The sequence below is a fragment of the Carlito syrichta genome, unplaced genomic scaffold (assembly GCF_000164805.1).
Source record: "Carlito syrichta isolate Samal-C Ts95f unplaced genomic scaffold, Tarsius_syrichta-2.0.1 Scaffold307170, whole genome shotgun sequence".
Classification (NCBI taxonomy): Eukaryota; Metazoa; Chordata; class Mammalia; order Primates; family Tarsiidae; genus Carlito; species Carlito syrichta.
Window position 1 is genome coordinate 234,069 of NW_007251266.1, and position 19,496 is coordinate 253,564.

Below are 19,496 nucleotides of genomic sequence, written 5' to 3' on the forward strand. Positions count from 1 at the left end.
TGAATTCTCTGGATTGTCTTAAGCAAATTTTTATCCTTTCTTTTCAGATACCTTCATTTTTCTTCTACTAATCTCTGGTTTTCCTTTCTCAGAATCTTTCTTGTATTCCTCATTCTATTCCTAGCTCTGAAATATTATTATTTCTCTGGTTTTTCCTTACTTTTTAAAACCATCTCACTCTTTTCTACTTGTCTGTTGATTTCTCTGCTCCCATAATGCATAAGAAAAAAATTATTTGCATGTATTAAGCCATTTCCCATGTGGGGATAGCTTTACTCATTTGGCTGCGTTTCTCTAGGTTGTTTTTAATTCTTACTCTCTGTGACTCCAAGAGACACCATACACCCTGCTAACTCCATCAGAAAAACAAGGGACAATATCTCTGGTTGGCCCATCTGAGTTATGTGACCAACATTACAATTATCCCTCTGGTTGATAGGATGAAGAGTGATAATTATTTCACTTTGGGTCACACGTCCACCTGTGGGTTGAAGGTACAAGCTGCAAAAGAATGCAGTGACTGTAGTCAAGAGCTTTTTGTGCCAAATTGACAATGTATTCTTCCCCCAAAAAACATTTCAAGAGTCTCCCTATCATAGTTCCATCTCACATGCATCCATCCTCTTCCAAGTGGTAGACAACTTAAAGTTATTTCTACCTACTACAGCCAGAATTAAGTTTAGGGTCTTTCTGGGATGTACATTCCTTTTAATCATATATGGATTTGACACTCATTATCTTGCAATATGTGAGCAAAACCTATATATTTAGCCACTCCTCAGAAATGTGCTATACAGCAATATTAACAAAACAAGAATACATCATCAAGTGTTCTTATATAGGCTAGAAAAACAGGGGAATTTCCACACATCTGTTGCTGGTTGGAGAAAATATTCTATATTAATGGACATAAATAGCGAGGCGCTATCGTTGGTTGGCTTGAATCCTTCCAATTGCATGATTCCCTGGTCCTCTTTGCTTTCCCCATTTGCTTTTAAAAGTACTTCACCTGAACTTTATTATTCTTTCTGTCCACACTGGAGAGGAACTTTAGGAAAGAATAACTGGAGATTATAGTTTTTTTAATCCATTCTTCTCTATTGTGGTCACAAGGAGCTAACAGTTGCTTTCGACATTAAATATTGACAGGTATATCTTTGGAACTGGTTAATTTTCTTTGGCAATTCAATAACTTAAAAGCCTAATTGGCCACTCAATTTGGATGTTTTTATTTGGACAGCACTCCCTTGTTTAAAAATAAAAGCTAGAATTTGTAATCTTCAAATATGAACCCCAACCATGCAAAGTCTACCTTTAATAACATTTTGCCCATTCATCTAAGACTTATTTTAAAGGTTTCAACTTGGCCCTGAATCCTAGAGTGTGTATTAAGAAAGGATTAACAACTGCCCTGGTCCCTGCTTAAATTCCTTAGAACTGGGCATTTTAGTTGAAAGAACTCTAATTTCTTTATGGTAAGACATATACCAAGAAGTGATAGCAAGGAGCCTGGGTAAAGCTCTCTCCCCATTTCTATGGCTGCTGCTATGTCATTTACATGACTTCGAGAGGGCACATACTAAGCCATCCCTATAACCACATCTGGGAATATGCAGTCTCTCATTTTCACAGAATGTCTTTTCTTGTCTGTTATTCCAGTCTGTCACAACTTCTTACTCCAGGTAGAACATTTTTTTCTATAATGACAACTTTTCTTCTATTTCTGTCTAAAATGGAATTTTTCTTCTCTTGAACACCAAAAGATGATAAATTTAGCATTTTGTCACCCAATATCTTGTGCCACTCTTGTTCTATATATAAGTCATGCCACTTCAAAGAAATTCAAAGAAACACGTTATGTAATTCTGTTTTTAGTAGCACCCAGTTCAAGGTCAAATATGAATTCACTCACTTCATTATTCATCTATTATTAATTATTTATCATAACCATGTTATTTGTTTATTACTATGATAGGGCCTTGATATAGAAGTATTAAAAACACAGTTCTTGGACACAAGGGGCTTACAATTTAGTGGGTAGAACAGAGAATGAATTGCACAAATATAATAAACATAGATAATGTGTGTGATGATTGTACTCAAAGCACTAGGAGAATCCTGAGAAGTCTAGCCAAATAAGCAAAAAGAGATCTGAGAAGTCTTCCTGAGAGAGTTAGTATTTTATCTAGGATATAAAAGCTAATAAAAATTAGTCAAGTGAAAAAGAGGGTGGGAGCAGCATGTGGAAAATCATAGAGGTGCATTAAAAGACCTACAGGCAATTCTATAGAATTAGAGAAATGATTCTTCTCTAATTTTTTCTAGCTAGATGTAATTAAGGAGTAGATCATAATGTCTTTTGCTACCTTATACAGTGTCTTGGGCAGCAGTGATTCATCCAAGAGAGGTAGATGACGCTGTATATTCTTGTAGGGAACACAACAAAAGCACAGAGTCTTGACAGGAAAAGTTTTCCAGGGTATTCTGATACTTGGTCCTAGGAAATAGTATTTTTTTTCTTCTACAATCGGCTACTTGACTAGATTACTGTGGAAAGCTGAAAGTTAGACCAACAATGTATCTCTCTTGCATTCTGAAAATATGAAAGAAAACTACCTCTCATCTCTGCTTGTGAGGAATCTACAGTCCAGGTGACTGACAAGTGCATATAGGGAGACAAACTATAATAGAGGTAGGTATAGGGTGGTATGGGTTCGAGTAGAGGAATTAGGTAAAGTTTCCTGGAGGAAGTCATGTGTGAGGTGAGTTTAATAAAGGATACTATATTGATAGTTGCCATCATCAACAAAATTAAAGAAATAGAATTATACAGTGATATATTTGTATGAATAATTTCACATGAATATCAGTAATGTGATGTGAGAATTTTGTATGTATGCATGTATGTGTATAAATGTTTGTAAAGGAATGGGAAATAGTGGGAAATTTAAAAGATAAAAATGATTCAGATCTATATTGTTTTAAACGTAGGAAGTTCTAGATCATATTGGAACCCCATAGAAACAAACAGGAAGAGTTAAATTTTTTCATAATACGTGGTATTGATTATAGCATTGCATTGGTTTAATTATTTTACAGCATGTTGAAGTCTATACTTTTTTGGCATTATTTATACGTCAGTGTTTGAGTGGCTTATTTTCTGTTGTCATCTTAAAATGTAAAATATTTATATAACACATTTGGAATGGGATGACATTTGTGTGGGAGGCATCTACACGGCCTTAAGCAAGGTAAACCTTCTATCTCTCAAGATGTCATCAATAATCCAGGTCTAGCCAACCATTTCCCTCCTTTTTTTTTTTTTTTGAGTTGGAGTCTTCCTCTGTTGCCCAGACTGGAGTGCAGTGGCATGCTCTCAGCCACCGCAGCCTCAACCTGCTGGGCTCAGGTGATCTTTCTGCCTCAGCCTTCCAAGTAGCTGGAACCACAGGTGTGTACCACCACGCCTGGCTAGCTTTTTTGATTTATTGTAGAGAGGAGGGCTTGCCAAGTTCTCCAGGCTGATCTCAAACCCTGGGCTCAGACAATTAATTCTCTTGCCTCCACCTCCCAAAGTGGTAGGATTACAGACATGCACTAGCAAGGCTGGCTATTTATTTTTAACCTTTGAAGTGTCTCCATTTTTTTCCCCAGAAGGTATTTTATAGTTTGCATGCAAAATTAATTTCAGTACTTAATAGACAACATTTTTAAAAAAGTATGTTCCACATTGTTTAGAAATGCTGCATTTGTGTTTGCGTGTGTGTGTCAGTGTATGATGAAGCAACCAAGGAAAGTATACACTAAAATGATGACCAACAATATCATTTTCTCTAGTTTTCCCTCAGTACTGAGTCCAATAAAGAAATACCAATAATATTTCAGACAGTAGAGTAAGGTAGAGACCTAATTCATAGCACTGTCATTTACCATCTAGGTAACTTTGGGAAAATTATTTAACTTTCTTTAAACTTAGTTTATTAATTTTTAAAATGAGAATAATGAAAGTACCCTCCTCATAGGAATATTATGAAGATTAAGAGAATTAATGAATATAAAACAGAGCACAGGGCTAAGCATATGGTAAGACCTCAAGGAATTTTATTTCATTGACTATAAGATACACAATTCTCCCACATATTTTAACAACTCAGAAGAAACAGTATGTTTCACCACTTATGGTCTTATAGTTGATCTTATAATTGATGCAGCAGAGTATTCTTATTTAAACATGTGATTAATAATTGAAACACAGCATTTTGTTTAAAAATGTTTCAGATCAACACTATGAAATCAGATACCAACTCTCTCAGTGGGAATAGTTTTCATTGAAAGAAAAAACATGACAAATTTGTAAATTACTATGAAATTAATATACGTCTTCTCAATTTTGGGTTTATTTATTTATTATTTCTACATTTTTTTATTGGACAGATAACCACGTGTCAAGTTCTGTGAAGGGCAAATTCCAGAAGATGAATAAAACATGATCTTTGTCTTCATAGATCTAACACGTGTTCAAGTAAAATAGAGCCAAATAAGTACAGTAACAGACATAAGTTTCTCTCCTAATCATTTTCATAGAAGAATAATTTAATTCATAGGAGAGGAGAGAGTGAAGAAAGACATAACAGAAGATGTGATTTCTGGACTAAGTCTCAATAGACTAGTAGAGTGAGCCAGAAAAAGGTGAGAGGAAGTGAGTAGTAGGAAGAGGAAACATATGAAAAAGAACTTAGGGGTCAGAGAGAGTGACATTTCTGGATAAGAAAGATATGTGATGTTTATTCTGGGTGAAGTGCTTTGAGAAGAAATAAAAAAACTCTAAGCTAAAAGTTAGGAAAGGTCAACTCATGGAGGACCTTGAATAATTATGCAGATGAGCTTGGACTTTAATATGACTTCTATGTAAATACTCTGAAAGGGTTTAAAATGTGGGGGTGGTATGCTCACAATTGTATTTCCAAAATATTGCTCAGAATAAATCGAAGCTTATATGATTAAAGACAAAGAGAGGAATAAGGAGCTTACTGTAATAATTCTTTATTTTTATTTTTTGATTTTAAAGACGTGGGGAACAATTCAGGGCTAGGTATACAAATGTTCATTATGCAGGTACCCTTTTTGATGAGGTGTGCCCTTCCCTCACCTGGAAGTTTCCATGAACTGCCAATTCCACCCCCCCATGGCAGTTTCCCACTACTGTCAATCACTTTCTTATAGTATTATGATAATTGCTCAGGTTGCACTTATGAGTGAGAACATATGGTACTCTGTTCTTTATTTCTGTGATAGATCACTGAGTATGATAGACTCTAAATCCATCCAAGTTGCTGCAAAGTCCTTATGTTTGTTCTTCTTTATGGCTGCATAATATTTCCTTGTGTATAATGAAAATGTGTTTCATTGTGTATAAAAAATGTACCACATTTTTTAAAACCCTGTCCAGCTTCAATGGACAGCATGGTTGGTTCCATGTTTTTGCTTTTGTGAATAGAGCTACAACAAACATGCATGTACTGGTATCTTTTTTGTAGAATGATTTGAGTTCCTCTGGATATATTCCCAATAGGGGGATTGCTTGGTCATATGGAAGGTCAATTTCTAGTTCTTTCAGAAATTGCCACCCTGTCTTCCAAAGAAGTTGCACTAGTTTGCATTCCCACCGCAGTGCAGAAGTGGTCCTTTTCTCGGCATCCATGCCAGCATCTGTTATTTGTTTTATTAAGGATGGCCATTCTTACTGAGGTTAGATGGTATCTCAATGTGGTTTTGATTTGTATTTCTCTGATGACTAGTGAGGCTGAGGACTTTTTCATGTGTCTGTAGGCTGCCCATATATCTTCTTTTGAAAATTGTCTATTTATGTTTTTTGCTCACTTTTTAATGGGGCTGTGTGTTTTTTCCCTTTCAGCGTGTTTGAGTTGCTTATAGATCCTAGATGTCATGTCTTTGTCAGATATACAGTTGGAAAATACTTTTTTCCCATTCTGTGGACTGTCTCTCTGCTCTCTTGATGGTTTCTTTCACTTTGCAGAAGCTCGTCGGGTTTGATAAGGTCCCACTTGTCTATCTAATTTCTCATGTTATGGTCACTTAGGGTTTTGATCAGGAATTGGTTGTCAGATCTAATTTCCATAAGGGCGTCTCCTGCATTTTCTAAGATTCTTATAGTTTGAGGTGTTATGTTTAGGTCTTTGATTCATTTAGAGTTAATTTTTTGTGTATGGTGATAAGTAGGGTACTGTTTCAATCTTCTGCATGTGATCAACCAGTTTTCCCAACACCATTTGCTTAATAGGTTCTCCTCTACCCGTTGGTTGTTGTTGGAGGCTTTGTCAAAGATGAGTTGGTTGAGAAATTGAGGCTTTGCTTCTGGATTCTCAATCCTGTTCCATTGGTCTATATGTCTGTTCTTATACCAATACCAGGTTGTTCTGATTATTGTAGCCTTATAGTAGTTTGAAGTCTGGAACTGTGATACCTCTTGCTTTGTTTCTTTTGCTAAGAATAGTTTTGACTATTCATGGTCATTTATGTTTCCCTATGAATTTCTGTATTGTCATTTCAAGTTCTGAGAAGGATGATGTTGGTAATTTAATTGCTTTGAATCTGTAGATTGCCTTTGGTAGGATGGACATCTTAACAATGTTGATTCCTCCTATCCATGAGCATGGAATGTTTTTCCATTTGTTTATGTCTTCTTGGATTTCTTCGAACAGTGTTTTGTTGTTCTCATTGTAAGGGTCTTTCACTTCTCTGGTTAGGAAGATGCTGAGGTATTTCGTTTTTTGGTTTTTTTTTTTTTTTGAGTGGCAATTGTGAATGGGATTGTGCTTTTTATTTGGTTCTATGCCTGCTTGTTGTTGGTGTATAAGAATGCAACTCTTTTGCAATACTTTGCCAAAGTTCTTTATCTGTGTAAGCAGGATTTTGACAGTTTTTCTTTTCTTTTTTCTTTTTGATTTTCAAGGTATAGGATCATATCGTCAGCAAAGAGGAATAACTTAATTTTCTCTTTTCCTTTTTGGGTAGCCCCATTTACTTGTCTAATTGCCATAGCTAGGATTTCCAACACAATGTTGAACAAGAGGGGTGAGAGTAGGCAGCCTTGTCTTGTTCCAGTTTTCAAGGGAAATGTTTCCAATTTCTGTCCATTAGCAATATGCTAGCTGTGGGTTTATCATAGATGGTACTTACAATTTTGAGGTATGTTCCTTCTATACCTGGGTGTTTGAGGGTTTTTATCAAGAAGGGATGCTGGATTTTCACAAAAGTTCTTTCTGCATTCAATGATATAATCATGTGGTTCTTGTTTTTACATCTGTTAATGTATTTAATTACATTTACGATCTTACGGATGTTGAACCAATCCTGCATCCTGGGGATGAAGCCTACTTGGTAATGGTGGATGATTTTTGAGATGTGTTTTTGGATCTGGTTGACTAGAATCTTGTTGAGGATTTTTGCATCTATGTTCATAAGGAATATTGGCCTGTAGTTCCTTTTTTTGTTGTTGTATCTTTACCCAGTTTGGACATCAGTGTGATGTTAGCTTTGTAAAATCATTTGGGGTGAATTCTGTCTTTCTCAATTGTCTGGAATACTTTCAGTATGATTTGCATCAGCGCCTCTTTGCATGATTGTAGAATTCTGCTAGAGAGTCATCCAGTCCAGAGTTTGTTTTTTTGTTTTTTTAATAGGTAGTTTTCTTATGACAGAGTCAATTTCCTGGGTTGTTTTGGTCTATTTAGTGTCTCAATGTATTCTTGTTTCAACCTGGGGAGGTTGTGTGATGTCAGAAAGTCCTCCATTTCATTTTGGTTATCAAGTTTGTTTCCATATAGGTATACATAGTAATCTCTGATAATCTTTTGTATTTCTTCGGGGTCAGTTGTGACTTGAACTTTTGTATTTCTGATTGTGTTTATTTGGGTTTTTTCTCTTTTTTTCTTGGTCATTCTGGCTAAGGGTCCATCAGTCTTTTTTAATCTTTCAAAGAACAAGTTTTTTGTTTTGTTGATGTTTTCTATGGTTTTTTATCTTCTGTGTCCCATATTTGGGCTCTTATTTTGGTGATCTGAATTCATCTGCTAAAGTTAGTGTTGTAATGATCTCTTTCTAGCTTCTTTAGCTGATTTGTTAGGCTTCCAACTTGTGATCTTTTCATTTTCTTTATATGTGCTCATACAGATATAAATTCCCTCTTAGAGCTGCTTTCATGGCACCCCTGAGTTTTCAGTAAGATGTTTCTTCATTTTCATTTAGTTCCAGGAATCTTTTAATTTCTGCTTTGATTTCAGTTTTGATCCAGTGGTTGTTCAGCATCATGCTGTTTAGTGTCCATGTCTTTGTGGGCTTTGGGAAATTTTGTGTTGATATTTATTTTTATTCCATTGTGGTCTGAGAAGGTGCATGGCAATTTTTTAGCATTATGAAGTTTCTTTATGCTTTATTTATGGCCAAGGATGTGATTGATCTTGGAGTATGTTCCATGTGGTGATGAGTAGAATGTATACTCTGGTTGTTGGGTGGAATAATCTGTAGGTATCTATTAAGTCCACTTATTATGTTCTGGATCTCCTTGTTGACTTTTTGCCTCGATGTATCTAGGGCTGTTAGTGGGGTATCAAGTTCCTTGCTCTAATAGAGTTATAGTCGATATCGTTTTTAGTTTACTTAGTAGCTGCTTTGCAAATACTAGTGCTCCTGTGTTGGGTACATATATGTTCAGGATGGATATTTCTTGTTAATGAATTAAACCTTTTATCATGATGTGGTTATCATTATCATATCTTTTAAAAATTTTTATAACTTAAAGGTTGTTTTGTCTGATATTAAGATCATGACTTCTGTTTTCCTTTGTGATCCATTTGCCCGGAAACTCATCTTCCATCTTTTAACTTTGAGTCTGTGTGTGTCTCTAGTGGTGAGGTGAGTTTCCTGGATGCAGCAAATAATTGGGTTATGGTTTCTTATCCAGCTTGCCATTCTGTGTCTTTTTAGTGGTGCATTCAGTCCATTAACATTCAGGCTGATTATTGAAATGTGACTATTTATCCCTGTCATGATGTTCTTATAGTTTTTTCTTTGTTTGCTTGTTTTATTTTGGCTTTTGAGTTGATGTATGTGTGTGTTTTCAAGTTTTTTGTTGTAATGTATTCTCTGTTGATTCTGTGCTCTGCTGTTTTCTTGGGAAGTCTGTGTTCATCCTTTCCTTTTTATTTCTTCTGTGCTTAATACCTTTTAAGTGTCTCCTATAAAGCTGGTCTGGAAGCTGCATAATCTCTTAATTGAAGGTTTGGGAAGGATTTTAATTCTCCATAACTGATGAAGCTGAACTTGATAAGAAATTCTTGGTTTAATTTGTTTATCTTTGAGGACTTTGAATATTGAACTCCTGTCCCTTCTTGCTTGTAGTATTTCTGCTGATAGTACTGCTGCTATTCTGATTGGTTTTCCCTGATAGATAGTTTGACCTTTCTTTCTTTGTTGCCTTTAGTTTTATTTTGTGCCTACTTTGCTTAGACAATCTACTGTGTATCTAGGGGTTGACATTCTCATTTGACGTCTTGTGGGGGTTTACTGTATTTGTTGTGTTTTGCTGGTCACATCTCTGGTGAGATGGGGAATGTTTTCTTGGATTACCTCTTGAAATACTTGCTCTAAGGTATTCTCCATTTCTCTTTCTTCTGGGATACCAATCCGGTGAAGGTTCAGCATCTTGATATAATTGCACATCTCTTGTAGGCTTTGTTCTTTCTTTCTGATTTTCTTTCTATTTTTTTACAGATTGGGTTAATTACATGTTCTGGTCTTCAGGTTCTGAGATTCTTTTTACTGCTTGATTAATTCTGTTTTCCATGCTTGTCATCTTATTATTTATTTCCTGGATAAAACTTTTATTGCCAAAATTTCTGTTACAAGTTCTTTCAGTGTTGCATCTTGTCTTTCTTGAGTCTTATTCACTGTTTCCATCCATTCCCTAATCCATGTCATGTTCTGGGGCCAGTCGTTGGTGACTTCCATTGTTTGGGCTGCAAGGTCTAATTTTTTAAGAGTTTTCTTTTTGTTACACTTGAATTTACCTGTGGTCTTCCTTTGGTCTTTCCTCATTTGTGACATACCTCTTGCTTTTCTCTTTAGTTCTGTTATTCAGTGTCAGTGAAGAGGTTTTCCCTTCTGATGGTTTAATAGCCCTCTATTCCTCCCTGATCCATGCTCTGGATTTATTCTATTTTGAAACAGAACTATTGGTGGAAACCTTTGTTCTTGGAGTTTTGAAAGTCAAAGCCAACAGATACATGAAGAAATGCTCAGCCTCACTAGTCAGAAAAGAAGTGCACATTAAAATCCCACTGAGATACCACCTAACTCCAGTCAGGATGACTATCATCAATAACGCAAAAAACAACAGATGCTAGAGAGGATGAGGCAAAAAGGGAACACTTCTATACTGTTTGTGGGAGTGTAAACTTGTACAGCCTCTGTGGAAAACAGTGTGGTGATTCCTAAAGATCTAAAATCAACTTCTATTCTCCCCTGAACTGAGTTCTGAATTTGTTCTGTTTTGAAACAGGACTGTGGGTGGGAAGCTTTGTTGTCTCTTATAGTTTTGTAATCAAATAAGGTAGGGGATGGGGAGCTAGGATTCAGAAGCTACTTGCAATGTTCACTGGTTGTAGCATGTGTTCTCTAAGACCCACTCCCCACCACCACTCTATATGATGATGCAATAGGTACTAGTGTGTACTCCCTGAGTCCAAGATACGGTGACAGCAATGAGGAGAACAGAGAAAAATAGAATGAAATAAGATGGACAAGAATCTTTTTGCAAAAGAACAAAACACAAAACAATGAATCAGAAACCAATAATAATAATAATAATAATAATAATAATAATAATAATAATTGAAGACACACACACAGACATACGCACATACCTCCAACACATACTGGAATAAAAACATAGTGAAACGAACCAAAAAACAATAACAACAGAAAAGCAGAACAACTAAACACACACACACATGCCTAGTACAAAATGAATGGAGAAGAAAAGGTGAAAGACCAGAAAAAGAAAAGTAATTCAGATTGAACCGTCACACATATATTCACACACACCTTAAACTAAAATAGAGAACAAAAGAGTAAAAACAAACCAACAACATAAAAAAAATGAAATATGAACACTCACTCATTCCTGTACACACACAAACAGAAAACAAAAAGACAAAAGAAGAAAAAGAAAAGAAAAAAGAATAAAAAAGGGGGATGCAGATCAAGTCCTCACATACACATTCATGCACCAAGAAAATAATATTTTAAAAAAGGATGAACAGGCAAAAAAAATTTTAAAATTTTAAAAAAGAATAAAAAAATCTGCCCTCTTGTGACCGGTTCTGTAATTGTTTCTCTCTTCTGCTCTGCTATCTCCTGCAGAGCTTCCACATCTTTCACTTTCTCCTCACTGTCCGGAGCAGGGAAGGAGGAGGGGCAGTGGGGATAGGTGGGGCTACAGTCCACCCCTTCTACTCTGTATGGTCAGGGAGATCCCCTCCAGTGGGGAGGTGCAGGATTGTCTCTTCCCCAGGTATGTACTTGCTGGTGGTGCCCTGGCCAGGCTATCCTGGAATGGAGTGCTCTTATTGCGACTGACATCCAGACTCTGCCTGGGTTTGTCCCTCTCAGCTGTGTGGGTCTGACATTCAGAGGACTGCTGGGGAGAAGGGAGATTGGGTCAGCCCCGAACTTCCCACTGATCTCCTTGGAGGTCTTCTTCATCCTTTTCTGGTCACACCCTTTTTCAGGATCAGGTAGGGCGTGGGGCACCAGAGACTCAGCACTTGGCAGGTCCCTCTGAAGTCTGTGCTTTCAGGATATTCCCTCTGGGTCATGATCAACCCCTAAGTAGTTGATCTGCCAGTCACAGAGACCAGGTCTGTTGCTCTGTGGTGAGCAAGTCAGAGCACTTTCCTGCCCCATTTTTCAAGATGGTGGTGGGGTGTCTCTTTCATCCCCGGTTGTACTTTTCCTCTGGGCTCCCTCTGTAGACCTTGCTGCCAGTGTCCTGCCAGCTGCTGCAGCAGTGAGGCAAAACCTGGAGCTAGCAGTCTCTCCCTGCTGCTTCTTTGCAGAAAAACTTTTGTCTGTTTTAAAAAAATGGCGCTGGGCTTCTGTGACCTGGGAAGTGCTAGGGACCAAGCAGAGCACCTGCAGCACGCACTGCTTCACCAGGAGGACTCTGACCATTTGCTCACGAGCCCACACTTAGTCAGTCTCTCCCAGCATCTTCTTCCTAGGAAGAGTTTTGCTGATTTAAAAAAAAATGACACTCTGCTTCTGCATCCCAGGAATTGCTAGGTTCTCAGTCGAGTAGCTGCAGCACCAGCTGCTACACTAGGAGAGCCCTGACTGCTAGCTCCCTATCCCTCACTCAGTCAACCACTCACACTCCCACTTACTCACCAGCATGTACACAAAGTTTTCCATACACTCACTCATTCACACCAGGACTCACGTAGTCTGACTGGCTCAGCTGCCATCTTCCCAATACTCCTGTGAAAACTCTTAATAGTGTTACTGGAGATGTACTAGAATAGGGAGATCTGAAATATTATGAAAGAGGTAGACTCCATAGAACGTGGAAATTAATTTTATGTTAAATAGAGATAGAAGTTAAATTTGAATAATAATATCCCTGTAGAAATGATAAACAAATACTAAACAACTTAAGAGCAGGAACCCTGCTTCCACACATTTGCATGACTCATTGTGCCTAACATAGTGCTGGGTCCACAATAAACATGTGGTAAACAGTTGTACACTGGTTGATCATCCATTCTTCGGGAATTCTGTGAGTATTTCATGTACAGATGACCATGGTAGACTAATATGTCATTATCAAGAGAAAAAAATATCCCTGAGTCAACATTCTAGAAATGTTCAATTGTCTAGAGTAGATTTTCTCATTATCCTTTTCTCATTGTCCTTTTCTATAGCAACATGGTGACTTGGAATATAACTTGACACCAAGAAATAGAAAAATAAAAAGGGTCTTTGAAGCAGTTCTTTTTTATCTTGCTTTATTCTTAACAGCATTTCTCTGGTCTAATTCTTTTATAGTTCCGGGGAGAATTACATTTCAGATTCCATAATTGCACACGAGAATTGGAGTCTTGTAAAAATTTAGAGTATTCTGTTCAAAGGCAATCTTTATTATAAACTGAAACCTGTGCAATGATGCCGCCAAAGAAATTGTTTAGAGCGTCATTAAAAGAACCTTTTTTAATATGGCTGCTTTCTCTTGAAAAAATGTAGCTACTCTTACTTAATATTACCATATTACCACAATCGACTATATATTTGTTGAAAGTCTTATAGTATGGTATTTAGTGTATTGAACCAACACAAAATATACATGAACTTTATAAGTTTTCATTTTCCCTTTACAAACCAAGAACAATATTAAATGACATTTTATGACATTTGATAGGTATTTAAAATTTGTTATTGCGGCTGTTCAGTGAACCATAAAATCTAAGTGTAACAGTATGGCTGTGCTTTCATTATGAGAAATGGAGGCAGGAAGCATTTAAATCAGCATCCTTTCCATCAATGTCTTGCTCCTGATCATCTGCCAAATTCATTATCTGCTCTGTGCCTAAATTTGTCCATATGAAAAATTAGGAGAAAAAAAGAATAAATTAATACTTGCCTCTAAAATGGTCTTAAACTCAGGAATAGAAAATCTTACACAATTTTAAAGGACTGGTTTATTCACTACTGTCCTCATTTGTTTGAACACACTACAGTTTTCTGTGGGAGAGTAGCTGAGAGACTGATGTATTAGTCCTTTTCACACCTTCCGTCCATAAAGATGATTCTTTTATTTGCAGTTGAAACTATTATATCCAGAGCCTATGGCTGTTTGGCTCTTTTAATGATGGAAATTTTAACAGAGAAACAGCAAGTAAAATGTGAAAATGTCCTCCGGGACATTATTTTATTACTACATGTCCCTTATCATTTAGCAAACTAGATGCAATATGAAAAAAATCAGTCAGTTTGTTGGGTGGCTTGTTGGCAAAGAATAAAATAATAGTAACTAATAAAAAATATTGAGCTAACCTAAGTTCTGTGTGCATACATGTCTCTGTGCATGTGTATGTGTGTGTGCGTGTGGGTGTGTGTGTATGTGTGTGTAGGCACGTGCCAAAAAGCAAAGTTGGATAGGTAAATAAAAAAGTCATTGAGGAGAGATAAAAACCATATAGCTTTAATAAGCTGTATGGCATCGTGGAAGAAGAATAGACTTTGGAGGCTGGCAAACTTCAGCTTGTATTATGGCATTTTTAGTGTGCATTCATTTCTTAGTATTTCTTTCCTCCATGAAAAAAATACATGATGATACTAATATTTTACAGAGTTTCAAGGATCAAGTGCAATGATTAAAATCAAGCCTGGATCAAGGTATCTGCCATGTCTGTGCTCTCTTTTAATCTTGGGAACTATTGACCATGCAAAAGATACTCAGTATAGCACTATGGAAATACATTCCCCATCCTCCCCACCACCTCTTGAAATAATGTATCTGATGGTCCTTAGCTGAGGTGTCTTTCAAAGAAATATTGTTGAGCTGCTTTAGCAAGGATTGCACCTCTGGATTACGACTGCTATGTAGAAAAGCTACCAGATACAGCCCTTTGAAACTACCTGCCTAAGTCTAAACTATAGCCCTTGTAGTAACTTGTTGGTGCTTATTGGTAACCACTGAACTGTGGGATGTTGAGTCAAAAACATTTATCAGAAAGGAAATATAATGCCTCAAAGGAGGGAGAGTGACTAAGGTTAGTTAGTAGATATACAATGCTCTAAGTTAGTAAATTTATGGTAAGTTGTACAAGTAGAAAAGATCATGGATAACTAAACAGGAGGGAGACTGCAAAAAGGCTAGCAGAAGCAAATCAGCTATTATTCTGCAGGAAATTCAACCAGAATATATCTCTTTGCTCTCTACTATCTGCAAGCACTGTCTAGCCCTTAAAGCAGGAACAGAGATAGAACTCTCTGAAATATACTTCTTACAGTTTTATCTAACAGATTTTGGTTTGGCTTCTACTTTGCTGACATTATTTAGATGTTTACAGTTTCACTGTGACCTGTTTTCACTGTTTATGCAGTTGACTTCACATACTATATATTTTATGTTCTACTGTATTTCAGAGATTTGTAAAAGGAATGTCCTGTTCCATGTTAGAATATCCGTATTTCATATTGGAATTAAAAGACAAGCATGTTTTAATATAAAGATAGGTGTACTTTTAAAGTATAAATCACTATCCTGCAGAGTGAGTTAAGCTTTGTGCTCCTGCTCTTAAGATTATCCTTAGCATAATCACAACAGGATATAAAACACTCATAGTTACCACTTGGTTTCACGTGTCCTGATGATATCCAGGGCCTGCCAATCCTTTCTCTTAGGTTAAAGACACTGCAGCTTTCTCTCTCTCTCTCTCTCTCTCTCTCTCTCTCTCCCCCCCTCAGCTCTTTTTGAGGGGGGACTTCTCCTGAAAATGAAATTTTTTTAAAAATAAAAAATTGTGTGTTTATTCCTACATGTTTAAACACAAGACACCTTCAAAGACTCTCCATTTGATGCAAGACATCTAGCAAGACACTTTTTCTACTGCTCAAAACAGTTTTTGAACTCATCAATTTTGATGCCTTCTAGTGCTATTGTCATTTTTCTGTTTCTCTTTTTCCACATTGACAAAACATTTCCCTTTGAGGACTTTTGTCATCCAGGAAAACAAATAAACAAAAAAGTCACTTGGCTCATGATTGGAGGAATAGAGAGGGTGGGGCACAGGAGGTCATGCTGTTTTGGGTTAAAAGCTGCTGAACACTCAGCACAGTGTGGGCAGGTGCACTCCTAAATCACCCATCATGCCATGGGAAAACACGTTGAAAGAATCTCAACAGCAACAAAAACTTACTGAAGCCTGAGACAGCCTCTCACAACAACACTAGTTGGTACACTGATGCCAATAGTTTCCTAGAACACTTACCTAATGGGGGAAGCCTGTACTACAAGGGGCCCAGCCTCCGAAAGATAATTCTGGTTTTTTGGGGTCTCCCTTGTATATCATAGCCCACATAGGGAGGAACTAAGTTCTCTTGCTCAGAGCTAGGAGAGTTAGCCCTCTTTAAAGTGTATACTTCAGTCCCAGTCAAACATCAGCTGATTGCTGCCACTTCTGACATCTTTACTGAAATCTCATGAGAGACCATTAGCTAGAACAAGACAGCCAACACTCCTCAGGATGCCTGACCTCAGAAATTGTGTGAAATAAATTTGTCATTTTCTTTTTGCTCCTAACTTTTGAAGCAATTTTTATACAGTAATAAATAATTAATACAAAGAGTCAAGAGGTCAGGTGTTTCCTGCCCATACTCAGAATCGTGAAATCATAGGGTAAATAACAGCCCTCTAGAACAAGGTTCGATTAATCTAAGTACAGGGAACGAGGCTCAGTCAGTTAAGGGGAAGTTTGGAGAGTTGAGAACAAGTCAATTAAGAGTGACCGATGGTCTGAATAAATTCCAGAAACCAAGAGCAATTGCCTACCTGGCATCTTAAATATTCACATCATGCATTGGAAAGGTGAGCTTGGCACATTCAAACAAACGAAGGCAAGATGGTCATAACATATTCTTAATACTGTTTGCATAAGTTGGGTATTTTTCCCAGAGTGATAATTTATATATCACACTAACTTGGAATGTAAGTTCCTTTGATCAGTGTGAGAAATGAACTCACCTGTCCAAAATCAAGAGTGGACACAGACATATGGAGTGCAGCAGAAGCAAGACTTTAATGACAGTCTTGCAAGAGCAGGTGTCTGGTGGGCTGGTACACCGAAGCCATTACAGCTAGCATATTTGTAACCTAGAATGCCAGTCCTTCTCCTGTTTTCCTGTAGACCGAGCATTCTAGAGGTTACAACACTTTCCCAGACATAGCCTACATGGCACACAGTAATTGGGTCACATAATTAGTTGATTTGCATGTCCTATTTGCTGATTGGTTTACAGGGCTGTCATAAAAATCTCTTCATTTACATGTCCTATTTGCTGACTAGTTTACAGGATTTCATTTTGATTGGCTTCCTCTGAAGTTTAAACATAAAAGTCCACCAAAGTGAAGTCCAGGAGAAAGAGAACAAAGAAGCAGGAAGTGACTCAGCAAATTCATTTAAACATGGCTCAGGGCTCACCTGGAAAATAAATCATTCTATTTTTTACATCAGGAATAGGCAATTCCCATTTCTGAGTGCTCTCACAATGTGTTCAATAATCCAGGCTCTTACTTCCCAGACATTAAACTTTATAGACAAATACCTTTTTTAATGACTTGATAAGCTAAACCTTACAATCTACTTCAAACTTGTAGTTCTATGGACCCACAAGCATTTAGTTTGCTCCAAGCAGGAGAACATAAAACTATAAACTACTTAATGGTGATCATCTAAAATATCTTACAGAATTTTGTATAGATATAATCCTACTCAGAAGAACCTACTATATACATGTTGAAGGTATTATGCAAGAATGGCTCAAGGTGTATGTATATAGCGGTGTGTGTGTGTGTGTGTGTGTGTGTGTGTGTGTGTGTGTGTGTGTGTGTGTGTGTGTGTGTGTTTAAATATATATATGTAATTATCAGGGAGAATTAGTCACACAATAGGCTTCACAAGGTGAAGTCCCACAATAGGCTGTCTGCAAGTTGGGCAATGAGAAAATCCAGTAACGTGGCTCAGTTCAAATCTGAAAGCTTCAAAACCAGGGAAACTGACATTGCAGCCTTCTGTCTGAGGCCCAAGGCAGCCAACCCTGCCCAAATCCAATGGAAAAAGTCTTCATTCACCAAGCCAAGCCACACTTCTTGAGAACAAATGTAACTGAGGTCCAAAAAGATGAATTTCCACAATTAAAGAGACAGAATTAGAAATTTGACTAGCCTTTTCTTTGTCAAATGCTGAGAATGATAATTTAGCTTTAATAATATTTAATTCTAAATCATTCATTTACAAGGAAGATTTGCATACAAGTTTAAAGACTCTGAGATTTACCCTTCAAGCAGTGTAATAGGAAAATATTTATCTATATGCACAAGAGATGTAAATTTGATGAATAAATGATGTTAATTTTGAAACTATTAAAAACCAGTTTGCTATTATGATTACTTCGCTTCAAGTATCCAAATGATGATGAACCAAAGATGCCCCTGGGCCTAGTTCTTGATTCATTCCATGTCCCATATAGCTTCTTTTGAAAAACTGAACAAGATGAGAAATAGGGATCTTGGCTAAACCTCCCAGTGAGTTGGAATATATCTCACGGAACTTCTTTCCCAAGCCTGATGAAGTTCTGCTCTGCCATATGGGCATTTACAGTTGCTAAATGATAATTTTCCAAAAATAAGCTTCAATTCTCCAAAATGGCAAATAGAAAGCAGCTGGTGTTAGCCAACAGGGAGAAGCCCTCCTAGAGCTCACCACGGAGAGAAGAGCATCATATTTGCAGACACTGGAGCAAATCTGCTAAGAATCAGCCAGTACTGTGTGATACAAGAATCTCCAGATGGGATTCATTCTGATTGGTGGCCTTCTCCTGACCATTGCTGTTACAGAGTTTCCAAGAGTACTGAATGCACACAACGCAAAATATATTAGCCAGAGGATACTCTGGCAATTCTCTAAATAAGCAACTGCTATTCTCATCCATTCACATAGTAAGTGGATAACAAGGGGGAAAAAAGAAACCTTTCTCCACTGAAGCTATCACCTTTATAATTGTTCTTGAGTCCCCCTATCTGTTCCATCATCTTCCAGAAATAGCCCTCTATTTCCATTGGGGTGCCCATTTTTAGCACAGAATCTCATTAGGGCTCCACATCCATTGACAACACATCCATGGAGGACATGAGAAGATCTAAGCATATCAGGCCATCATAATCCTCTGCCTTCAATGAGATGGACACATAGCTCAAAAAAATCCAGTCACAGTGAATTCCCTGGTTTCTCCTGTCTCCACCAGACAAAATGCTAGTTCTTTCCCATTCTATGGAAACTAAGTGAATGTAAGAAGCCCTTGTAGCCATTTGTCACTCCAAAGAAAGAAGTGAGATTTTCCAGAAGTTTCCAGAGGGAGCATGAATATACAGTCAACATAGTGAAAGACTGGACAAAGAATGGATAGGAACCAAGTCCTTTATGACATCATTTGAGAGTTGAATTTCTTTGCCAGAAACTAGCACTACCCTCCAGACTGGACTTTTCTTTTTTTCTTAAACTACTGATGATAGGTTCTCTGCCAAAATTATCCACTAAAATCCAATCTTCTGCAAAAGCATCACAGTTCTGGGCTCATAGGATCCTTCCACCTCAACCTCTTGAGTAGCTGGGACTACTGGCCGCACCACCATGTCCAAC